This window comes from Xenopus tropicalis, chromosome 10 (assembly GCF_000004195.4).
Source record: "Xenopus tropicalis strain Nigerian chromosome 10, UCB_Xtro_10.0, whole genome shotgun sequence".
In the NCBI taxonomy this organism is placed as follows: domain Eukaryota; kingdom Metazoa; phylum Chordata; class Amphibia; order Anura; family Pipidae; genus Xenopus; species Xenopus tropicalis.
The window spans coordinates 22,802,341-22,829,184 of record NC_030686.2 but is presented as its reverse complement, the minus strand read 5'-3'; the positions used below and the strand labels follow the sequence as shown (position 1 = coordinate 22,829,184).

The 26,844-nt window shown below is 39.3% G+C and overlaps 1 protein-coding gene across 4 annotated transcripts in view; it reads left to right on the top strand.

Moving 5' to 3' along the window:
- The window catches only part of rbfox3 (RNA binding fox-1 homolog 3), a 564,559-nt gene that overhangs the window by 203,573 nt on the left and 334,142 nt on the right, over window positions 1–26,844 (top strand). For all 4 annotated transcript variants that reach the window (XM_031894300.1, XM_031894299.1, XM_031894298.1 and 1 more), the window contains one exon: window positions 16,304–16,415. The gene's annotated coding sequence lies outside the window, so the exon portion shown is untranslated. The remainder of the gene's footprint in view (window positions 1–16,303; window positions 16,416–26,844) is intronic.

The window sequence follows — 26,844 nt, the reverse complement described above, 5'->3', positions numbered from 1 at the left end:
TATGAGAGCGCAGTTCAAACACATGTCAATAGCTTTGGCTGGCAGCAGCTCCAATCCCCCCACCTGAAAAAGTAACCCCGTGCTTTCAATGACTTAGCCATCCATCTTCAATAGAAAACAGGCAGGGCAGAGAACAGCAAGTTAAAGGGGACCTGTCACCCAGACATAAAAAGCTGTATAATAAAAGTCCTTTTCAAATAAACATGAAACACAAATTCCTTTTTTTATTAACACATCTATACCAATTATAAAGGCAATTAAAAATCTCAGCTGTCAATCATATATTGCTTGCCCCGCCTCTATGCCTTAGACATAGAGGCGGGGCAGACCATTACTTAAACTTTTCATTCAGCGCTCACTTTCCCCCCTCTCTCCTCAGCATCTAATAGTGTAGCCTGTGTATGGCATGGGTATCAGGTCACCCATTCTGGCACAGAAATAAGATTTTGAGGTTATACAAAGTTTGTTTAAAAACAGTGCCTACAAAATGGCAGCTGTCTGCTCGCTGTGATTGTGAATTCCTGAAGACTGAAGGAAACAAGGTTTATTTTATTTATATAGTGTAAGTGAACGTTATTTTGCTTGACAAACACAATAGATAAAAATTTGGAATTATTTCTTAGGTCCCCTTTAAAACACATGTCAAGAGCTTTGGCTGGCAGTTGCTCCATTTGTTCCCTCATGTTAGCCTTTTAACTTTGTCATGCAGCATAATACTGAGGGGTAAGGGATTGGACATCACTCCAACTTGTAGTACAGTGATAAAGAGTGTTGTGGTTTATCATCAAGATCAAGGGGGAACATGGAAGGCTCCTTTGTTGTTCCTTTATGCCTGGCCCTTGTTTTAGTTTCCAAAGTGAATGATAAAATAATGGAAAACCAAATAACAGCCCAAATTTTGCTTTTGCAAATATTATCGATATTATAGATATGACTATGGATAGTATGCATGTAACCTATTGCACTAATTATATCTGATTATTATAATGAAACATATTTAAGATGGGCATATCAGCTAAATTCTGTTGTCAGTAAATATGCAAAGTGTGAGTTCCCAGGTATTTGGCCCCAGACTAGTCTGATTCCATTTTTGACCCTGTACAAGTCTGTCATAAGAAGAACAGATCCAAACGGATCCAAAATCTGATGTCGAGCTCTGTATGACCAGCCTGTGTATGACTCATGTAGGAACTCAGCTTTCCTAGAGATCTTTGTATTCATTTTTACTTTTTGCCCATGTCTTATTAGTGTCCCATGGCATCCAGTGCTAAACTGGGGTATTGCTTTGTTTTTAAGTGTATACTTCTGATATTCAACATCTTTACTGTGTCCGAGTTACTTGCAGTGAAGGTTTATCACCCAAAGCTTTTTTGCCATAATCCTGGACAGAATTTGCTAAAATCAGACCAGATCCAGAAAGAGCAGATTGAATATCTTTAGCATACTATCTGGCCTGTTAGACCAGCCTGAAGAACATCACTCTAGTGCATCCCTCCATGTATTAAAGATCAATAAGAAAATCCAGTATTCATTTAGGATCATGTATGTTCTAAAACTTGTAAATGATTGTGTTTTCTTATTTAGTACATGTCTGTGCTGATAGCAAACACAATCATTTAACAATGGAAAAAGATTAATAGCTAAAGTCATGGGTTATGCTGCAGAGCAAGTTGATTTATAGGTAGATTGTAAGTGAAACTGTGACAAATAACCACCTTCTTCATCTGTTCACTTTCCCTGCCTTACTTGGGAAAACAAAGAAAATAATCGTCTTCACCCTACCTGGTAGCACTTGGTGGATCTAGATTATTGAAAGTAGCTGGATATGAACCAGGTGTTACTGTGAAAATGAGAAAATCTTTTACGTAATAGTAATAGTAATATAATAGTAAAAATATGTATTAAAATAGTTATTAAATAATACTAATATAGTATTAGTTAATATTAATTAATTATAATTAATAGTATTATTAGTTATTAAAATAGTAATAATATGGTTTTAAATAAGATCTTAAAGGGGACCTGGCATCTACACATAAAATGCTGTATAATGAAAGCCTGTTGTAAATTAAACATTAAATAACAGTGTCCACAAAATGGTGGCTGTGATTGGGAATTCCAAGACTGAATGGTACACAATTTAAATAGTTGATATGGTGTAAGTAAGGTTTATTTTGCTCAACTAACATGATAGAAGAGGATTTGAAATTATTTCTAACGATGACAGGTCCCCTTATAGGTAAAATTAAAAACTATAAATAGTAAGAAAGCAGATAAAAAAATAAGGAACTGGGGTTATTTGTATCCAAAGGAGTTTAGGAAGTTGGAATAATGTGCTAATAAGGAGAACCAAATAAGAGTCAGAAGGGAAAGGTAAATAATTAAAAAATATAAACGTTAAAAGAAAACTATACCCCCAGAATGAATACTTAACCAACAGATAGTTTATATTATGTTAAGTGAACTATTAAAGAATCTCGCCAAACAGGAATATATATATCAGTAAATATTGCCCTTTTACATCCTTTCCCTTGATCCACTATTTAGTGATGGGCTGTGTGCTCCTGACTATAGAAGCAAAAGGCAGAACTCTTTCTATCAATTAGCTGATGTGACCTAGCATGTATGTGTGGCTTGGCTTGTTTGTGTGCACTGTGAATCCTATGATCCCAGGAGGCAGCCCTTAATTTTTTAAATGGCAAATTTCTATTACGAGAACCCAATAACACATACAAATAAAAAAGTATATTTTTATAAAAATGTTTAATTTAGATAAATAAGGGTTTTACACATGAGCTTGTTTACGCAATATATTTTTACAGAGACCTACATTGTTTGGGGGGCATAGTTTTCCTTTAATTTAAAGGTGAACCACCCCTTTAAGAATGGAATCACTTTGTGCATGACCCACTGAACTTTTTTCCAAGAAAATGGGAGGCTATATAAAACAAAGGCTTTTCCTGTAATGAATGGAAGATTTAAACTATGAGGGAAGACAATGAAGGCTAGGGTCTCTGGAGATAAGGTGAAGTACAAGTACATTAAAGGACATTATAGAGAGATAACAGGGGATCTTTTTTCCCATAAAAGAGGCCATTTACATTTGATGAAATCAGTTTTTAGTAGTGAAGCTGTTTCTTCACAGTGAAGGTTGTGAGGTTGTGTGATGCCCTGCACAGTGATTTTGTGATGGCAGATTCAATTAATCACTTTAATTGGGGGTTGGGTGACTTAAACAAACATAATATCCAAGGCTACAGTTATCTTAAGATCAACAATAAGTTTAACATTCCTCTCTATATGTAGTTGGTCTTTTATAAAACATGTACATGATTACTGTATATGCAGTACTTCTCAAGCTTTAAAGCAATAATTAGTGATTAACATAAAAGATAATAGAACATGCTCTGTGTTCTGCCTGAGAAAAAGATCTAGAATCCTAGAATCCCTAGGATGGGGCAAATGGAAGTCGATTGCTGTTTGAAAATGAACTTTTGCTTGCAACTAAAAACAAATACTCCAGGACTTGATTTAGGCAGTCACTATATTAAATCATGCTTGGCAAGAAGAGGTTGAGCCCTAGAATGCTACCAGAGACAAACATTATGCAGGGACTTAACAAAGGGTGATTAGCGCAAAAAATTGCAATGGAAATTATTACAAACATTTCCATAGAAACCATGGTGAGAGTTGCGTTAAGAGATGTTGTTTTTGAGAACATAGTGCCATGGCGACCATGGTGCTATCTTCAAGTTAACTTGCCATGGAATCTGTTGTCATGGAGGCCATGCCATGGATACAGTGGCCACAATTTCCATGGAAATTTTTCCATGCATATTGTAAGAGCAACATTTTTTAGAACTGTGGCTTTTTGAGTTATTTAATAACCACAGTATTGAGTGGCGCTACATTGCTTCAGCAACTAATTGGGACATTGTACTAAAGCCTTCAAAGAGATGGTAAAAAACAAAATGGCAATTGGAACATTTTTTGGCCAGTAAGAACATCAATGAATGATGAATAGGCAAAACATGTAAACTGTAAAATGTATATTTGTATATCCCTCATGGTATTTTTTGAACTAAAAGATTCAATTGCCCCTTTAAAATCTCTTATATATTATTATATTAGATATTATATATCTGTTATATACTGCTGATTATCTACCTGCAGGATGTTTTGCAGTCCTAGGGGTATATTTATCATGGTGTGTAAAAAGTGGAGTTAAACATTACATTGTGTTGCCCATAGCAGCCAATCAGATGCTTTGCTTTGGTTTTCTAACTGTTGAAATCTTATTGCTGATTGGTTGCCCCGGGCAATATCACAGGTGATGTTTCCTTCCACTTTTTACACAGCATGATTAATATGTATGTTTCATACCCAACCATTGTCCATACCCAACTTCTGGAAATTGGATATACTCAATTCCTGTTCTGTTTATAAATGCTTAGGCTTGGCCAGTGTTTAAGTTGTTTTTTTATTTTATATTCAACATGACACTCTTGGAACTCATTTGCTAACATGTAAAGGAACCAATCATATTTAGGAAACATCAGATATATGTATATTCTCACACTATATAATTTGACACAGAAAGCTAGAATATATAGACTGTGGTTGTATTATGATTTGTAAGAAAAAGCACAGAATGCTTACAGTTTTTCACCAAAAAAGTCTGTAATTACAACTGATGGCAAAAATAAACACTTCAAATATACTGATATTTTTGTTACTGGTAAATCAGTTGGGACATAATTCAATGTTTGGAGAAGCCGTGTGCATGAATATAGAGCACACACATCTGGCCCTGTGCAAGTCTCTAGGCAGCATTATCAGATAGGGGGATAAAAGAGCAGAGCCCCTGGCTAAGCAGATAAGCACAGCTCCACTGGGGGAGAAGAGAACAGCGAGGTTTTGCTTCACCTGCTAAACTGTGTCATCATTCCCCTCCTGTTATCTGCCTGGAGCACTCCTGCTAACACGTACACTACAGCACACCAGCAGGCTATGCATGGAGGGAGAAAAACAAAATGCAAGATCACATAGGAACGGAGCAAACTAGGGGCATGAGGCAAGCAAGAAAATGGTCAATAGAAAAAGATTGTTCCTTTAAAAGTCTCATTAGAAGCACACAGTGCAACAAATACTTGGAGGCATAACTTGGGCTTTTGGTCAAGGAGCAGTTCTACATCAAATCCACACTTGCTAAATTCTAAGAAAGAATCTGCAAAAGAAAGCACAGCCTTTTTCAATCCATTTGAGTCTATTGTTAAATATGTCAAATAAGTACATGGGCCCTATTACCTTACAAATGTCTAGGATAGGGCTGTCCAACTGGTTGCCCGCAGCCCCCCTCTGTGTGGCCCCCCACCTGTCTGGCTGCTGTGACTGCTTACCTTTGTGTAAGCTTTAAATGGTATCAGTACTAAGATTAACTGGCCCCCGTAATCGGCCCTCCTCCATGTAGGCCAGAAAAATTCTGGCCCTCATTACCACAGAAGTTTGACAGCACTGGTCTAGGATATATATATACAGTATATATATGTATTGCTATACCTAGTCTGATGTATACTTCTCAGTACGCTCCTTGGGGTGGGTGGGTCTCCCATGACTCAGATTAGAAGCACATATGCTGCATATATGTATTTGTTGTTCATAGTGGGGCTAGAGTGCACCCCTTAAAAGTGAACAGTAAAATTAACACCTTGAACACATTGGGTCAGTCTGAAATCAGCAAGCAGTTGTTTTTTTTCTGGAAACCAATGAGAAATTCCCAGGAGATCAAAGTGATTCATTGAGTTGCATCTAATTAAGCTCCAAGTTGCATATTATTTGCAGTAATTTGAAACATGGCAATAGATATCCTAATCCAATCACGGATAATTCTCTCATCTGTAGTTAAATGATTGCTTAAAAATTCAAACGTTTAATTCCTCGGCATCAAAAGGGGTTTACAGGTACATAGAGGTTTCAGGATTTTTTAAAGAGGTTTTGTTGAGTTTTCATGATAATAGTGGTACTATGGTGGGCTACAAACTACGGCAAAAGCTTAAGTTGCTGATACAGGGTGCATCGCCTGACACTCTGCTCAGTTCTGTTGTTCCTGTTGTCACATTTAGAACTGAGCAGAGAAGCTTCAAGACATGCTTCATCATTAACTTAAACTTACAGCATTCTGTTTGGCCTACCACAAGGGAGTACTTCTGTTACAAATACATGATATTAGCAATGTGAAATTATTATCTCATTAAAACAACAACAACAAAAAAAAACTCTTTTGGGGAACAGACCTGCACTCCTTTGCCAAACTACACTAGGTACAAATCAGATGGGGAATCTCAGCTCTCCCCTCCAAGTTCAGTAGTCCAAAACATACTCTAATGCACAACATTAATATAACAATGTCTTAATCCGGAACGCAAAGATAGAAAATGAGGAGCGCATCGCGGCCGAGGCCAAGACTAACCCCAAAAAGGTTTTTAAGTATATTAATAGTAAAAAGATGCAGGTTGAGGGTGTGGCCCCATTGAGTTATAGTAGCAATATGGTTACAGCGGATACAGAAAAGGCAACTGTTGCCTCAGCTCCAACTTCACAGTGGTTGGCACAGGATATGGTGCTTAAAGGGTTACACACGATAAATGTAAACAAGGCACCTGGGTCAGATGGAATACACCCTCGGGTACTGAGAGAGCTAGGGGCAGTATTACAGTGGCCCTTGTTTCTGATATTCTCAGACTCTCTTTCATCAGGTATGGTACCTAGGGATTGGAAGAAGGCGAATGTCATTCCTATATTTAAAAAGGGAGTAAGATCTCAGCCTGGCAATTATAGGCCTGTAAGTTTGACATCCGTGGTGGGCAAGTTATTTGAAAGCTTGTTAAGGGATCACATACAAAATTATGTAGTGGAGAATGCCATTATGAGCAGTAGCTTCATCAGCATGGCTTTATGAAGGACAGGTCATGTCAGACCAATTTAATTGCTTTTTATGATGAGGTAAGTAAGAAGCTGGACAGTGGGGATGCAGTAGATATAATCTATTTAGATTTTGCCAAAGCATTTGATACCGTTCCTCACAAACGACTGCTTTCTAAACTAAGGTCTATTGGTCTTAGTGAAGTCGTTTGCACATGGATTGAAAACTGGCTACAGGATCGGATACAGAGGGTGGTTGTTAATGGTACGTTCTCTACTTGGAATAAGGTTCTCAGTGGGGTCCCTCAGGGTTCTGTACTGGGTCCACTTTTGTTTAACTTGTTCACAAATGACTTGGGGGAGGGTATTATAAGCAATGTATCAGTGTTTGCAGATGACACAAAACTCTGCAGGCCAGTCAATTCTATCCAGGATGTGACATCCCTGCAGCAGGATCTTGACCAACTGGCAATCTGGGCAGCTAAGTGGCAGATGAGATTTAATGTGGATAAATTTAAGGTCATGCACCTAGGATGTAAAAATATGCAAGCCCCGTATACCCTTAATGGGACTGCACTAGGCAAATCCATAATGGAGAAGGACCTTGGAGTCCTTGTAGATAATAAACTTGGCTGTAGCAAGCAATGCCAGGCAGCAGCTGCAAGGGCAAACAAGGTTTTGAGCTGTATTAAAAGGGGTATAGATTCACGGGAGGAGGGGGTTATTCTTCCCCTTTACAGAGCGCTGGTAAGGCCCCATCTAGAATATGCTGTTCAGTTTTGGTCTCCAGTGCTCAAACGGGACATTATTGAGTTAGAGAGGATCCAGAGAAGGGCAACTAAGCTGGTAAAGGGTATGGAAAGTCTCAGTTATGAAGAAAGACTGGCCAAGTTGGGTCTGTTTACACTGGAGAAGAGGCGCTTAAGAGGTGACATGATAACTATGTATAAATATATAAGGGGATCATATAATAACCTTTCTAATGTTTTATTTACCAGTAGATCCTTCCAACGGACACGAGGGCACCCACTCCGTTTAGAAGAAGGGAGGTTCCATTTAAATATTCGGAAAGGATTTTTTACAGTGAGAGCTGTGAAGTTGTTGAATTCCCTCCCCGAATCAGTTGTACTGGCTGATACATTATATAGCTTTAAGAAGGGGCTGAATGGATTCTTAGCAAGTGAGGGAATACAGGGTTATGGGAGATAGCTCTTAGTACAAGTTGATCCAGGGACTAGTCCGATTGCCATCTTGGAGTCAGGAAGGAATTTTTTCCCCTCTGCTGCAAATTAGAGAGGCTTCAGATGGGGTTTTTGCCTTCCTCTGGATCAACTTGTAGTTAGGCAGGTTATATATAGGCATTATGGTTGAACGTGATGGTCTTTTTTCAACCCAACTTACTATGTTACTATGTTAAGAGCAGGCCCAGACTGAGATTCAAAAAAGCCTTGGCATTTCAAGTACACAGAATTCCAAACAGCCCCCCACCAGCCCAATAAATAGAGACTGTCTATGGCATCTTACAGAAGTCTCCCTGGCATTTGAGATAGATAGATAGCTTGAGATAGATAGGTATCCCCTATTGTAAAATATAAGGATATTATATATTATAAGTCTTGGAGAAGTTCCTTGACCCTTTAAAAGCACAAGGCATTCAATGTGACTTCTAATATCCTCAAATTTTACAACAGCGGGTACATTATTTATTATAATAGACAAGTTTCAATGAGTCATGTGACAGAAATTAAATCTCTAAGCACCAGTTATGACATCACTAAGCACAATTTATAAGGATATAATTTACAGAATATTGAAGGCTTTTTTGTATTTTATATATATATATATATATATATATATATATATATATATATATATACCTTCTCCAAGAAAGCACTCACGGATAAATATAAAAATAAAATAATTTATTAAACAAAAAAGTCTACGCGTTTCAATCCATGTAGGATCGTCATATATATATATTCTGCAGAGAATCGGCATTCACCACATCAAGGCACTCACCGGGTGCTGACCAAGAGATACAAAGCACATATATAGAGAGCACTCACGGCATTATAGTGTAGAAAAAGTCTGTTTGTTTAGTCACCACATCCACGCGTTTCGATCCCCACAGGATCGTCATCAGGATGACGATTCTGTGGGGATCGAAACGCGTTGATGCGGTGACTAAATAAACTGACTTTTTCTACACTATAATGCCATGAGTGCTCTCTATATATGTGCCATATATATATATATTTAATATGGCTTCTGTATTTCTCCATGTATTGAGGAATTATCTAGACACATTATAACTTAAAGGGGTCGTTCACAATGAAACTAACTTTTAGGATTTTGTAGAGAGTGCTATTCTGTAATAATTTGCATTTGTTCATTTTTTATTTGTGTTTTTTGAATTGTTTACTGGAGCTTTATATTTAGCAACTCTTACTTTGGAATTTTAGAAGCTATATGGCTGTTAAAGTCCAAATGACCCTAGCTATCAGGCAGTGGTTCAAATATGAAACTGCAATATAAATAGGAGGGGGACTGAGTAAAAAGATAAGTAATAAAAAGTTACAATGACAAATTGTAGCCACACAGAGCAATATTTTTTGCAGCTGGGGAGAGTGACCCTGGAAAGAGTCAGAAGAGGGCAGCAAATAAAAAAATTGAGACCAGTTGCTAATTACTGACCATTCTATAACATACTAAAATTTAACTTAAAGATGAACTATCCCTTTATTTCACTTTATTATATTCCATTTCATATCTGTAAGGCTAACAAATGACCCCATATTATGCCAGCTCTTGTGGTATTTGTATTCTATCTATTTTTGTATGACTGGTGTAAAGCAACATGGCATGGTATATTTGTCCAGAATTTCTTGCATGAATGCATATGTGTGAGATCCCAAGTGATAGTTTTAAGGCGAGAATGTTTGCAAGTATGGCGTTTTGATTGCAAATATCCATGGAAGCAACATTCTGTTCTGCGCATTCACACTTTAGATCTATTAAAGGAATCAGTTTATATAATAGATGACTCTTTTTTTAGTGGTGCTTTTAATCTGACTGGATGGTTGTTGCATGCCCAAAGGAATACAACAACCCCAGAGGGCACACGTTCTGTTAAATGAGCACTAAGGAGTATACTCCTGTACCACTTGAGCCTCCTGAACATGTAAATGGCCCATAATGTCTTTTAGGTTCTCATGTACCCCATAGACTTCAGTTAGGGAACCTTAATCTTAACCAAATGGATTTTGGTTGTAGCACGGGAAGACTACTGGAAAGGGTGTCTGAAGTCCAAGCTATCAGATCTTCTGTTAGCAGGAAAAAGAATAGGACAACAGAGGCAGAATCAGTCCTGTGTGCCTACTGTATGTAACCAGTAGCAGTAGCACCCGCAGGTTACATAGGCATCCTTTCACTAAAGTACAAGGAAACACAAGAGCCTATTTACTATTATTTGCAAGCATATCTGTTAGATATTTTCTTGTCTATATATATATATATATATATATATATTATTGCCTTATATTGCATTTTCAACATTTACTAAATGCGCACATGCACAGTAACGTTAGGGTGGGATGTCGTGCAAGCAGGGCAAGGAAGCACAGGCCAGGGGTAGGCAGGAGAGGTACCTGTCTGGTGCCCCCCAGCGTTGCATGATAGGCACCTCTTCTGCCTACCCCTAGTTCTGGCCCTGCCAAAGACTAGTAATCACCAAAAAATGCAAAAGTTGACTCATTCTATCACTGCATGGAAAGTGTCATTATGTGAAAAAATACAAATGCTTATACTATGAATATCAGTCAAACCACCTAGAGAGTGGTGTTATGTAAAACAATATATATCTGTTTACTGCCAAGGATGCGGAGGTGTGAAGGACCTGGATGTTTTTAGAAAAAGTCTGTATCTATCTATCTATCTATCTATCTATCTATCTATCTATCTATCTGTTTGTCTATCTATCACAAGTGTTGCAGTAACACTCTCCCAGTTGCATCCAGTGAAAAGTATATCCATATAGTAAAAATAAGTCAAATTATTTATTGGTGGTAATCAACATTGCAGCCAGGGGACCTTTCTCAAGACTATATATTTGTAGGGATCCCAAAGATTTGGGCCCCTTAGGTGGGTTCCCCTTTAGACAGGCACCAGAGGGTGGCCTTATGGGTTATGGAAACCTAAAGGTGGTCCTAGTTGTTTGTGTGTGAAAAGGGAGTTTCCCTGTTATTCAGCAGCAACCACTAGGTGGCAATGTGCTGCAATATAAAAAGGGATGACACCCATTTTGTGCAAGGGTTAGTCCTGGAACCCCACCTTGTGAAGATGTTATCTACAGGCTCTAGTTCTAGCTTAGGCGTTTATATTATAGTTCGCTCTAGGATTGAAAGACAGGAGGAATATTTAGAAAGGGCAGACGGAAGCCCCACCAGGAGGTAGCGAGGTTAAGACCTCCTGGCATTCATCGCCGGAGTTCAGGGTTATTAAGTGGCCAGCTCAGGTGGAAGCAAGGGACCACACAGTGGAGATTTCCTAAGCAAGGGGTATCCCGGCGTGAGTACCAGGGAGAGGCCTCAGGGAGTGTCGCTCTGGCGGCAAGAGAGGGTCTTCTGGCGTGAGTACCGGGGGGAGCTCCCAAAGAGGGTCTTCTAGCGGGAGTACTGGGGGTAAGCCCAAGTGAGAGGGTCTCCAGAGAGAAGTAAAGGAGAATACCTGAACTGCATGTTACACTCTTGGATGTCCTGTGTGCAACTAATAAACACGTTATTTGGTTCATCAGCACATCCTGTCTCCTGGTCTATCCTTAATTGCCTGGTAAGCAGCTACCCCAAGGAGGGCAAGGTACTGGGAGTTGTAGGGAGTCCCTGTCCAAGGAGGACAGTTCAGAGTTTCCGAGGGAGGGGTGTTACAGTATAACCTGTCCCTACCCTGGGTGGAGGCACGCCAAGTAACAGCAACATTATACCTGCCCTCCATAGTAAGGGGGGACACAGGGCTCCTGTTAGCGCCACACGCATTTAAATGTGTGGTAAAAGTAGCAGCACCACCTAAAGTGGACTACATATATATTTTTGTTTTGTGTGTGTGCTGAATACTCGTAGACCTTCCAGGAGCCCCAGTATATCTTATGTATTGGTTAGTAATGGTTACAGCTTGAGCTAAGATGTTAAGGTAGAAACCTATTATTGAGTTTGCTGCTATATCATAACTCTTAATGAATGGATATAATATGGCATATATATATATATATAATATGGTTCAATAACAGCTCTCAGAAAAATGTTTTGTATATATTTTAAATGCTTCCCACACATAAATTCTGTCCGTTTCTTTCCATTCTTTCGCTGCACGTGGGGAGCAAGTCAAAGGTGACATTTTTACAGTCTGCATGTAGCTTAACAATACCTCCATATGGCCATCACAAAATTATACAGACACCCTGTCAACCTGGATTAGAAAGCCATGAATCAAATGGCATTAAGCAGTTTACACTTGTAGTCTCTCAGGGGGAGATACAAGTTAACACAGTTAGTAAAAAATATCATAGCAAGTACAAATTGTTTAATACAGAGTAATTCTGATCTCAAGTCTCTGCAGTATTAGAAATGTTACACTAAATTCACAAATACACACACTTGTGTTAACGCATAAGGAAATGTACAGTATTATAGCTTTAAAAAAACCCCAAAAACAGCTAATTTTTATGGGCATGTTTGACAGACGTGATTTCTGTGGTTGATGATGAGGGGGCTCCTACCCTAGATGGATACCCTATATACCTTACCACTAAATTTGGAATCACTGAATTTTCAGACATTTTAATATACTCCAACCAACATAAAAGTTGGTTAAACCATCCCTTTTGGTACATCATTGTTACTTATTTACTTGTTATCTCTGTTCATCTCCTGTCCTATGCTCTGCTTATTCTAATAAGGTTTTAATTTACTTTCTACTTTTCTACATTTAAATTCTATTCATTTCATTGCTCCTGTGTTTCCACTTGTTTCAGCTTGTTGGATCTCTCCTCTCTTTGTTTCCCTGATGTCCTCTTTGTCCTCTGTTGTCCTTTTTGTACTGTGTTGTCATCTTCGTCCCACTGTTGCCCTATTCATCTGTTGTCCTCTTCTTCCTCTGTTGTCATCCTTAAAGGAGAAGGAAAGGTAAAAACTAAGTAAGCTTTACCAGAAAGATCTATGTAAATACAGCCATAAGCACTCACAGAAAAGAAATACAGGATTTCTTGTCTCATTTTTTGTAAACATGTTCTTCGGTATTAGACTTAGAAAATCCTTCATTCCCGGGGCCAGAGTTTGTGCAGTTCTCTACTCTCCCCCTTCTCCTGCTCCCCCCTCCCATGAGAATTCCCTCCCCCCCCTTAGGAATGTGTGATCTGAGCTACCAATGGCTAGAGCTGCAGCAGGAAGGTACAAAGAACAAGCTAAAATGGCAGCTGCAATTTGAAACAAATGGAGGGAGCTTCTAGGGCTCTTTACTTAGGTATGATAATGCTTTCTGCAGAATAAATGTAGCTTTCTAGGTGGCACTAATGCGGCAAGTCTATTGGCAGTAAAATGCCAAAATGACTTTCCTTCTCCTTTAACCCATTAATGTCATCTTCATCCTCTGTTGTCCTTTTCATCCTCTGTTGTCCTCTCAATCCTCTGTTGTCCTCCTTATCCTGTGTTTGCCCACTACTCAATTTAGGCAAATATGGTGTAAAACAGTATTGTTGCATTGCTGGATCATATGACTAGATCATAGTCTACAGTACTATGCATGCAGTGTCTTACAACTCTTACAAGAGTTTGAGAGGTATACTGAGTAACTGAAATCCCAGGAGCACATCTGTTGATGCTGGATTCCCAAAAAGGTGTGGTCACTTAGACATTTGACTATTAGTAGAAAGTGTCTTCTATAACCATATAAGGGCATTAATGTAGAATTGGAACAAAAGTGTTTGATCGCTGAATTTGGAAGTCATGATGACCTTGGTTGCAAGTATGAATATCCACAAGCATGGTGACATTTTTTTAGGGCTAAGCGACAAGACTGAAGTCCAGACAGCAAAAGGTAGAATTTCCCACAGCCGAATTCAGTGTTCTGGGGTTTTTCTTTCCTTAGCACAGTGTTCCATATCACTCTAATTAGAAACTACCCTCTTTGAAATCTAAGGTGCTTTCAGTATTGCTATAAGGCAAAGTTCACAGACAAAATAATATTTTTTTTAGCTCAGGTAGTACAGAAGATCCAGTGGTCAAGTATAATCAAGCAATGCCAACTATGTAATTTGGGCAGGTTCTCAACTGTGGGCAGTTAAAAAGGCAATGGGGCTCATTTATGAACACTGTGCAAATTTGCCCAAGGGCATAAAGCCATAGCAACCAATCAGTGATTTTTTTAGGTAACTGCAAGTTGAACAATGAAAGTACACATTTGATTAGTTGCCATGGGTTACTGCCTAGATGCAAATTTGCCCAGTGTTTAGAAATGAGCCTTGGTGTGTTTCTGTTCTGCCATTTTACTGCCTATTGGAGTGGAACATGTATTACAAATTCCAAAATAAGGTAGGAACTCACAGCAACCCATTGCAAGGCATGTAAAATCACCATAGGTTTTATTACAGGAACATATAAGAAACAGCTTGAAGTGTGCCTTAAGGCATGAAATATAAAAGGTTTTCAGTTCCCTATATATTCATTTAATAAAGTCTAGGGTGCTCACACACACACTTCTGGTTCATTTTTTTCTGTCAGTTTTTACATTGTTTTAGAATTCTTATTATTGCCCTGTCTGTATCTCAGATACCATGTTACTTCAGGTGGGCTTCTGCCCTTCTCAGCGGCACTGACAATAGTTTTATTAATATTTATTTGCATACATTCCTGCCAGTCTCCTCCACTCCTATTATAGCCACCGTCTCTGCCATCTCTCATCTTAAAGCTTTTCTTCTTACCTCTTAAGTTCTTTTCCTGCATTTCTCTGTAGATAACACTTTCTCAACATCTTGAAAAGGGACAAGCAAAACTACCTGCCCAGTCTCGGAAATTATGGTCAATGCCCAAACCTTTGTTCAATTTGCCCTCCTTATTGTACCAGTATGTTATCCACCCGCTTTAACTTTACGTTCTACAGGAATTCCTTCCTATCGTGTCTCTAACCATATGGCATTTAATGTCTTTATATTTATACTGATTTATTTATTATAATGTTGCCCTTACTGTGTATAGTTATCTATACAGGTATGGGACCCATTATACAGATGCTGGGGTTTTCTGGATAAGGGGTCTTTCCGTAATTCAGATCTCCTGCCTAAAGTCTGCTAAAAACATTATTTCAACAGTAATTAAACCCAATAGGATTGTTTTGCCTCCAATAGAGATTGATTATATCTTAGTTGGGATCAAGTACAAGGTACTGTTTTATTATTACAGAGAAAAAGGAAATCATTTTTAAAAATGTGAATTATTTGATTAAAATGGAGTCTATGGGAGATGGCCCTTCTGTAATTTGGAACTTTCTGGATAATGGGTTTCCGGATAAGGGGTCCGATACCTGTACTATAAAATCGTACAGCACAGTGCATCCTAGTCGCATTTTATAAATAAAGTCATACACACAGGGCCGGGTTTCAGAATAGGGTGCCCCAAGGCTGCCCCCTTTTGCTGCCCGCCCAAGTCGACCCCCGTGTGTGTGCGCATCTTAACTCACTTACGGAGCAGTGGGGAAAGAATGCGCTTTCCCCGGGTCCAGTCACCATGCTCTGTATGCAATTTGTTGCCTCGCCACAAATCCGGGCCTGCACACAAACATACATACAGTATATTTGGTCCCTCTGATGGCAATCGGCATATAATGTATTGTGATTACTGTACAATTAAGGCTAGGGCTAATTTGATCAGCACCTTTAATAAATATTTTATTATTGTACAAATATACAAATATATATATTATTTAAATTACCGATTCAGGCATGTCATATTTTGCAATGGCCAGAGTAAATAAATACAGACAAGGCCAAGGTGAAAATTAGGAGTAGAAGGAAAAAAGCCATTATATTCAATTGCTCATCCAATACTTCAGCACTTTATTCCATAACATTCAGATTTGCATTTTTAATCAAGAATTAAAAAAAGAAAAAAAAAGAGGAGACTCATTGCTGGAAAACCAAGAAATGCCAGATGCAGAGAACCATCTTACTTGCAACATATGGTAGCATATTGCATGTGTACAATGGATATTTATAGCTTGTGTGAGAAAATTCTCCTGTTGTACATCACCACCAACACAATATAAGCTACAGGGATCTTAATATACAGTAGATGAAGCCAGTGAACACAACTGAGAATCTCCTACTCTTCTATTGCAGCTCCGCATTACAGATCAAGGTTTGGAATGTACGCAGTGCTGGACTTTTGAAGGACATATTGAACAACATCCAAAATCCGGCTAGCAAACCCAGGATCCCACACAGCTCAAAGGTAAGATACCACTTTGGGTTTAGGAAGTCATTAAACAATGTCCATTTATTGAAGGCATGCAAACATTTGTACTGGATGGTTTCTTAGCGATGACAACATTTACTCTTTAGGTGCCATACTGCAAACCTGGTCAGCCATTTCTTTTAAGAAATTATTTTATTATTAGAGATTATTGATTCTGAAAACGGCATTTCCATGTTTGAATATATAATGGTGAAATCCATTATCTGAGAAGTGTTTTTTTTTCTCGCTATTTACATAAGATTTTAACTTATATAAATGCTGATGAAACTTTGTTACCATATGGATCAGAACGATATAATGCGTTTTGGTAACTGTTAGAAACTACTTAACGTACAAGCAGGAAAGCATTTAGATTTAAAAATGTCATACCCTCTAAAGTGTGTGTTTCTATAACTGTTGTTATTGGAAACAGGCACTAAAATCAAGATTACACTCAGGTTAAGAGCATACTGACAGCAGTCTATAGTGAATACATCGTTAAATACACTTTCTGGGGGGTTTAAATAGAGTATTTTTGAATATGTCTATAAAACGTTTATTGAACACCCCCTACCTATAGTGACTATCGACATTTGATTTAATCTCAACTGGTTTCCTGGGCATTGTCTTATGTTCAAGTCATCAGAGACTCTAAACATTTTCTTTCCTATGAAGGTTCCTACACCTTAACGATCATCTGGCTATTTCTGAATTTGTTTTTTGGGACCTGATTTAAAAATTCATTTGATGACTGCTTTAAAATATTCCAAAATAGGCTACTCCCTTGGCATGTTATAGAATGGCATATGCATAGCAACTTTTTAATTGGTCTTTATTTTTGATACTTTTTGCATTATTGACCTTCTTCCTATGACTGTTTCCAGCTTTCAAATGGGGGTCACTGACCCCAGCAGAAAAAAAGCTATTGCTCTGTGAGGCTACAATTTTATTGTCATTGGTGCTTTTTTATTACTTATCTATGTATGGCCTTCTCTATTGATATTTCAGTTTCTCTTTTAAATCACTGCCTGGTTGCTAGGTTAAATTGGACCCTAGCAACCAGATAGCTGCTGAAATTCCAAATTGGAGAGCTGCTGAACAAAAAGCCAAGTAATTAAAAAACCACAAATAAAAAACAATAAATACAGTTAAAAAATGGTCTTGAAATAGCACTCTCTACATGTTACTAAAAATTTTTTTAAAGGTAAACAGCCTCTTTAAAATCTTTAAGGAAAATTATACCCCCAAACCATGTAGGTCTCTATAAAAATATATTGCATAAACAAGTTTATATGTAAAACCCTGCTTTAACTAAATAAACCATTTTCAGAAAAATATACTTTTTAGTAGCATGTGCTATTGGGTACTCCTAAATAGAGAATTGCCATTTTAAGAATTAAAGGCCTCCTCCTGTGATCATAGAATTCACAGTGCACACAAACAAGCCAAGGCACACATAAATGCTAGGTCACAGCAACCAATTAATGGACAAAGTTCTTTTACTCCCAAACTTCTTCCTGTTACAGTTAGAGCTGCATTATTTCCGGTCATGTGATCTCTGAGGGGGCACACAGATCATCACAAAATGCTGGATCAAGGGAAAGGATGTAAAAGGGCAATAGTTACTGATATATATATTCCAGTTTAGTGAGATTTTTTAAAAGGTCACTTAACATAATATAAACTATCTGTTGGTTAAGAATTCATTTTGGGGGTATAGTTTTCCTTTAAGGAAACCACATGGGCGTAAAGTCCTCTTTAAAATCTTGGTGCCTAATTGTTCTAATATGCATGTGTGTGTGTATTTTCCATGTTGGGTTATTTTGCTATGAATTCATGTATAGACCCAGGTAAGTTCCAGAATCAAACCCCATTGCTAAGTGATACTACCCCATTATAGTGTTAAGGTGGCCATACGGAGGCTGATAAAACCTGGCGACGGTTTGAGTCAGCAGCTTATTGGCCTGTGTATGGAGCCCTCAGACGGGCTTGCACGACCAATATCTGACCAAAAACTGGCCAGATGTCGATTGGGCAGGTTTAAAAATCCTGCTCTTATGCTTTCCTCGACCGACAGCCTGCATCCCTTCAATACGATCTAACTGCTCGACCCAAGTGCTGAATGATCAAATTAATCCATTATCACCCACCTCAAGGAGGCCATATAGGGGAAAGATCTGCTTGTGCATGAAGAGCGAATTGTTTCTGGCAGTCTGCATGGAGTGGAACCGTGGAAAGTTTACCTTTAGTGATGAGTGAAATTTTTTGCCGCAAGTTTTGCCGCAAATGAAATGCTCGTTGACACCCACAAAAAATGTACAGAGAATTGGAAAAAGTAGCTGCAAAAAACGCAAAATTGGACAGATTCACTCATCACTATTTACCTTCAGTAGATTCAATTGTGTGAAGATGATGTAGTGGAACAGAGATCGCTTTACCAGATTATATAGAACATAAGACATAATGGCAGATAAAACTATCTATTATATATAGCCTTTTGTCTATTGTAAGGAGAGCCACTCACCCAAACATTTTCTGTAGCATTTTCTTTTTAAGGCAGTTTAATTTCTGTAATTTATCTGAATTGTTTCCCCAAAGCAATGGAAAATTGTGTCCATGGTTTCAAGGATGCAGGTCAGTACACAAAAGTAAAGTTAGCATTAAATGCCGCAGGAAGGATTTTAAATAGCAAGACAGAAATGCAGTAACACAAGCAAATTTTACTGTGCCACTCATCACTAAAAGTGATTTGTGTTCTACAAGTTAAAGGCAACATTTAATATTCTACCTGTTGTAGAACTACAGCCCCTGCCAGCCAGCAGGGGGATCCTTGGAGCTATGCTTCCACAACACTGATTTTAATAGTGTGTAATAAATATTCAGTCTTTTTTATATGCCTGCAATAAATGTCAGTGTCATTAGGCTGCCTTAGTAGTGGTTAGTGATAAAAGGTATGCAAAACAATGAGGTTTCTTGAATTACTTAATTAATTAATTAATGATTGTCCTGAAGTTTCAGTTATTGCTTGGTTTAAAAGCAGGAGACTTTATCTAGGCTACAAATTAGAAATTGCTAAACAGTGACTTTGCTGAATTTCTAGCAATATTTAGGAAAAGGCTTAAATACTGTACAAAGATATTGGTACAGTAGGTGCAAGAGAGACAAGTAGGAAGGAGAGCAGGAGAACCAGATCCAAGAACACCAGAACCAGAAAAAAAAACGAGTTTCCTTAGATCAAAGACAATCCCTGGTCAAAGAAACCAAAAACAACAGAAGCCGGTGATCCTCACAAGTAAAAAGTTACTTGAGCATATAAGTGAGTGACTGTCATTTTTCTGTTAGCATTCACTTAGTACATGTATGGGACCTGTTATCCGGAATACTCGGGACCTGGGGTTTTCCAGATAAGGGATCTTTCCGTAATTTGGATCTCAATAGTTTAAGTCTGCTAAAAATCATTTAAATATTGAATAACTCCAATGGACTGTTTTGCCTCCAATAAGGATTAATTATATCTTAGTTGGGATCAAGTACAAGGTACTGTTTTATTATTACAGAGAAAAAGGGGAATCATTTTTAAAAATTAGAATTATTTGCTTATAATGGAATCTATGGGAGGTAGGTGGTCTTTCCGTAATTCGGAACTTTCTGGATTATGGGTTTCCGGATAAGGGATCCCATACCTGTATTTACTATTTTTTGAAGCTATTGTTTTTATCTATTTTGTGTCTGTTATCTACTATATTTTAAATATTTTAGGTAGATACATTTTCCAGTATTTATAACTTTACCACATTTATTGGATTAATCCTATGGAGCGTTTAGAGTTTCTTCTCTTTAATTGCATAAAACAGCAAAAACACATCCATGGGGCAGGTAGTTTGTGTGTTTTAAATTAACCAAAGGACTCCATTGCCGTTAAAGAGTCAAATCATAAGCATAGCACACCTCTCTGACTATGTAACATTAAAATCAAAAAGTGACAACAACCAGGCAGGAAAAACCAAGAGTGCTAGATCGGCCAACTACTATGACATGGACAGATTATTTTGGATACCTTGGAAAAAGGAGATGAGACCTGTCTGGAGTAACAATTTTAACTCTGCATTTAAACTTGTTATACCTATCCTTGCCATGATTTACAACAGAAGTACTAGATTTGAATATACCACTCAAATGCCATCAAAGGAATATGTCTGCTTCAACATTTCCTGTGATGTAAAGGAATCCCAAAGCAGACTACAAACATAGAATAAGACATGACCTAGTGATACATGCAAGGGGTGTCTCTGTGCTGAATGGGTATGGGACTGGGAGTGGGGCAGAACAGTGGCAGAGCAGAGGGGATGTCTTCAGTGAAAATTGTGGATAAAGGCAATATAAATGTTTTGATGCATGTTTTAAGGCTACTATGCAGGCTGCTTTGGAAGGGGGAAACACCCACAAAATATCTATAGGTTGAAACTGTGTCAATAATACAGATATTGAATCTTACCAAGTAATCTCTCATTTTTGTAAAATCATCATTCCTCATGATGATCAAGTTCTTAAAAACGATGGTACGCTGTATTAGTTAAACTGTATACATATATACAAAGTATATATAGCATAACCAGGTTAAAAGAAAAATACATTAATTTATAGGCCATGCACAAAAAAGAGTTGATAAATCATATGTTCATCTCATTTATTCCTAGTGGACAATCTTAGAACTCATTAGCTTGGCCATACAGTAAAACAGTCATTGGTCTACTAGAAACCAGTTTTTCAAATTTTTTCCTTGTCCCCAACTTTTTGTGCTGGTGCTTAAGTGTTTTATACTGTATTGTCCATGAACTGGTACCCCACTGTTCTAATGTCCTATTGTAGTCTCTTTGGTCAGAAAAAGAGAAAATATATAACTTGATCGCTGATTAAGGTGCCAATTAATCCTTAAGAGCTATGGGATTCCTTATATCCATGAAGCAACATGTTGCTCACCAACTCCTTGGAACTTGCTCCTAAACAGGTGCCTATTTTTGAATTCCTGGCTTGGAGGCAAGTTTTAACTGCGTACAAACCAGATGTACTGCCAACTAAACCCTACCCCAAACTCTTGTATAATATAGTTACTTTTTGGTTCAGCCATCAGGAGCTCCCAGGATCGGGGCTGACAGGGCCCACCGGAGTTTTTCCTGGTGCCCCACCGGCCCTGACCTTGCTACTACAGGCTGCCATTCCACATAGGGGCTACTAAACTGTCCTATTTGGCACCCCCAGAATCTTTTTTTAATGCTTATGTTGCTACCCAATGCATTTTACATTTGATTGTGGCTCACAGGTAACAAAGGTTGGGAACCCTGGCCCTATATAGTGGCAAACACAAAAGGGGCAATATCAGTAGATAACAATGAGCTGTAGGGTATGTCAGGAAAAGAAATCAAACAGCATTGTCTCTGCCAGAGCTTTGTGACGCTTTCACTTGGGGGATATTTATATGATATGTTTTTTGTCCCAGAGACATTCTGCTGGAGTTTTTAGAATGAGTGAGAAAATGATCTGCTGGGCTCAATTTAAGCTTGTTCTGTTTCTGATAATCTATTGAGACTCATTTTCCTTCATCTTTTACATTACATCCCACATTTATATCCCTCATATTTCCTGTTGCATTTGGTAAAACAGGGAACACGAGTGAAGAGGATATTACCTTTGCATTTTCTTTAGTTTTCTTTTTCTCTCACTTTGTGGGCTCCTCGGGTCTCTTAGGAAATGTATTACATAGATTTCAAATTAGTTCCCTTTATCCTCCTATAATAGGCAGAAGGCAGGGCAAGTGAAGGAAAGTAACCTAGTTCCCCCACACGCTTGCATATATATCTACAAGCTCTCCCTAGTATTTTTACATGAAACTAATAACCCAGACAACACTTACAGGGGGTAAGGAGTAAATTAGTTCATTTGGAGAGGCATGGGCAAAAAAAAAATTGTCTCCCTGTCCCCTCATAAGAGACTGGCTGGAGAGACTAGGAAAAGAATGGCTGCTATTTGTGCCTACATAGAAGATTTAATGCAGTATATTTCACCTGTAATTGAATTGTCAAGTGTGCAGTATTGTAAAAAGTTCATTTCTTCGGCCTAAAATGTGCTGCTTCTCTGTTCTTGCATCCCTAGCCTTTATTTTGTCACTGTATTACAGGTACAATTTATGCACAGCTCTCATTGCAGCCTCCATATATGTGTATGTAAATGCTAGCACAAGGTTAATTTGTATAATATTTTGCATTTGCTGCAATCACAAAATCCCTTACTACATTAGGGTTTCAATTTATAAATTATATGAAAATGTTGACTTTCTCTGTATGTACATGGGTTATGTACATGTAATTTCCTAAACAACAAGCTACACGTTCTGTGGCATAGTCTGCACATGATTACGCTCAGCCCAGTATTAGTCCCAAAATGGTCATACAGCAGGTAACCTTTCATTGGAAAACCAAGCTCCATAGAAGCCATCACCACATATTATGCTTAAAAATAATAGACATGGGAGTCAGGAATTGAGAGAGAAAGGTTGCAGCTATATTTTATTTAAAATTCCAGTAACAGCTGAACAATTCATGTGTCCTTGGCAGCCCCTGTGAACTTATCCGAGGCCACCATGTTTTTCCAGACTGTTCCGCCATAGCTAATAGCCAAAAGCAAATTATAAACAACAGTAATCACTTTAGCTGTGACAATAAAAAAAAAAATATATATGTATGCATATGTTCGAAGAGTAACATAGGCACATTGGAGTGTGCTGACACAAAACTCCAAGGAGATAGCAGCCAATAGCAAGCCTTTTGCTGATGGCTGGTTGCTGGGCAGATTAGATACAATTTTCACACAGTTTTCCATCCCAATTTTAGCAGGGGCCAAGTTTAAAATTTTAAATAGTTAATTATATAGAACTTGTCATGGGATGGAATTTGGGGATATTTGAGAAGTAATTCTTTCTTTCCTAACATAGCTACATAGTTAAGTTGGGTTAAAAAAAGACCAAAGTCCATCAAATTCAACCCCTGCAAACAAACCCCAGTGCACTATGTAGTGCTATGCAGGGCCGCCATCAGGGGGGCACAGGGGGTAATGTTGTGCCGGGCCCGGACGATATCCTCACTTTAAAGGGGGCCCGGCCGTGACAGTTTTTTTTTTAGCTCGGGCCCCCTTTAAAGAACTCCGGGCCCTGGCTGTCATTGGTGGCCAATGGGAAATTTGATTGGTTGCAACCATATGAAAGGTGCAGATCAGCGGAGGGCTGGGCACAGATTGCGAGGACGCCGAAGAGGAAGGTGAGCTGGAGGAAGCCGCATGGGAGCTGGAGGGAGTCGCTGGGTGTGGGGCGGGGGACTGGACGAAGTCGCTGTGGGGGAGCTGGAGGAAGCCTCTGGGAAGGGAGCTGGAGAGAGTCGCTGGGTGTGGGGGGGGAGCTGGAGGAAGTACCTGTTGGGGGGGGGAGCTGGAGGAAGTAGCTGTTGGGGGGGTTGAGGAAGTTGCTGGGGGGGCTGGAGGAAGCCGCTGTTGGGGGGGAGCTGGAGGAAGTAGCTGTTGGGGGGGGAGCTGGAGGAAGTAGCTGTTGGGGGGGTCGAGGAAGTTGCTGGGGGGGCTGGAGGAAGCTGATGTTGTGGGGGGGCTGGAGGAAGCCGCTGTTGGGGGGGGAGCTGGAGGAAGTAGCTGTTGGGGGGGGCTCGAGGAAGTTGCTGGGGGGGCTGGAGGAAGTAGCTGTTGGGGGGGGCTGGAGGAAGCCGCTGTTGGGGGGGAGCTGGAGGAAGTAGCTGTTGGGGGGGAGCTGGAGGAAGTAGCTGTTGGGGGGGTCGAGGAAGTTGCTGGGGGGGCTGGAGGAAGCCGCTGCTGTTGGGGAGCTGGAGGAAGTAGCTGTTGGGGGGGGCTCGAGGAAGTTGCTGGGGGGGCTGGAGGAAGCCGCTGTTGGGGGGGAGCTCGAGGAAGTTGCTGGGGGGGGGGGGCTGGAGGCAGTCGCTGGTGGGGAGGGAGCTGAAGGAAGTCGCTGGTGGGGGGGGCTGGAGGATGCTGGGGGAGCTGTGCAGATGTTGGGGGGAGCTTGGGCACATATCAAGAGGGGGGAACCGCAGGAAGCCACTGGGGGGGAGCTGGAGGATACTGGTGGGAGCAGGGGGGGAGCCGGAGGATGCTTGGGCAGGTGGGAGCTGGAGGATGCTGAGGGGGAGGAACTGGAGGACAAGGGAGGGGGGTTAACTGGAGGATGCTGGGGAGATGCTGGCTACTAATGTTTTAGGGGGCCCCGGGCTACCACTGTTTTAGGGGGCCCTGGCTACCAATGTCTGTGTGTCCTTTTTACTAATGGGAGGGGCCATTGAGGGGCAGGACGTGGGTGGAGGGGGGCCCAGAAAATTTTCTTGTGATGGGCCCCGTGATTTCTGATGGCAGCCCTGGTGCTATGGCACTATTAAGTTCAGAAATTGCAGTAATATATCCCAACTTCAATGGGAGATAATGTGTCTGTGCACGTTCAGAGTCCTAGAAGAGATCCTCTTGAACAGTCCTTCTACAAGTTGATATCTTGGGTACTCTGAACCAATCAAACATCACAACCTAAGCAAGCTAACTCCACCTGTAACAGGGGGCCTATCAGAACACACTGATGATCCCTCCCATATTTCTCTATAATGATCTAGCGTAAACTCCCCCACTTATGTAATGGGAGTAAGATTAAAGCAGGTTCTTGGTGGTACAGTGTCTGTTGTTTATTCTGGGGTGTGAACCAATGCCTAGCCCACAGCCCACTGTTTAGTTTTTACTGTAAATAAATAAATGCTATAATGTCTGCTGTCTATTGTTTTTCAAATGAAAGCCTGTTGGCTACTTTGTTAAATGGTATTCTATGTAGGCCTACACATCTGAAAAGCCTACATTATAGTTACATATCACAACAGAAATAATTTATATTTTTCATCAAACTATACATATATATATATATACACACTCTTATACAGACCTATTTATACACTTACATATAAAAACTTATATACTAATATCTATACTAACTAACTTTAGATTTTAGCCTTGTATTTTATCCTTGTTCAAGAAATTATCCAGGCCACTCTTAAAAGTATTAAAAGAATCTGCCATCACAACATCAACCGGCAGAGCATTCCACAACTTTACAGCCCTCACTTTACAGAATCATCTACGCTGCTTGCAAAGAAAGTTCTGTTGCTCCAGTCTAGTCCACACTTTGTGTTAACAGACAACACATGGCACACACATTGCCACTCGGCCGGTATTTCACTGGTCTAGTCAGTAAATACTAGCGAAGGCCAGGGCCAATCATCAATGCTCTTGCCAGTAAATTTGTAAAACCCTCTTTTTTCCGCCTCTGGACTGCCTCAATTCCTGCTTAAATATACCTTCTCTGGCCCTTCCTACACAATCCTGCCCCTTCAATCATCGGTCTGCCTGCTTAGCATCATCAGACTGCCTACTCTTCATCATTGGACTACCCACTTTGCATCATGGGACCACCACAACTTGTATTAATATTTGAAAAAGGTGGAAACCATACACAACACAGTTCAAATAGACGCCTAGAATTGTAAAATCTACTGGTGTTGCAGTCACTTCAAAGTTGTAGATTTTGCAACCTACAGCAGGTAAGCGGTTCACTTTCAAGTTATAATTCTTTACAGATTGCTGTAGAAGTTCATGTATACAGATTCTCCAAACTTTATGTGCTGTGCCCCTGATTACATTAAAGACAACCTTCATAACACTGTACAGCAGTAACTTGTTACTACCTATTTAGCATCTGCCCCACTGAGCCATTTGGTCATTTAGTATTTAACAGTGTTTGTTGTGGTTTTAATAGTCTTGCAATAATGAATATGTTCAGATATTTTATACCCTGGATTTTATTGGCCTTGCTGTTACCGCATATACCAACTAAATCAGTTCATGGTCAGTGAGCATTATGGGGCAGATTTACCAATGCTCATATTTTTTTTTTATGAGCAGTTACGTTAGTTACCCCTTGTAAAAATAAAATAACAAGCAGTTCCTGTTCACAAATCCTAATCCTATTGGGATCAATATGGCAAGTGCCCATACAAGAGCAGTGCATTACATTTAATGCAATGTTCATTATTTTACATGCATTTTCTAAACTGTTAGGCTTCCCACAGTGCTGAACTTTAACAACCATAAAAGGCGACTAAATTAGACTGCTCAAAGCTTCCAGATATACGATGCACCAAATCCATAATTTTCGCATAAGGTTTATTGTCAAATCAATTTGGCCAAATACTGAACCTAAATAAATAAAATGCATCATCTATGAGCCAAAAATTGGCACATTTTGTCATCAAGAGTTTGGTTTGGACAGATCCGAATCCGGTACATCCTAAGTCAATTCAATTGATCTCTATTTATGTGC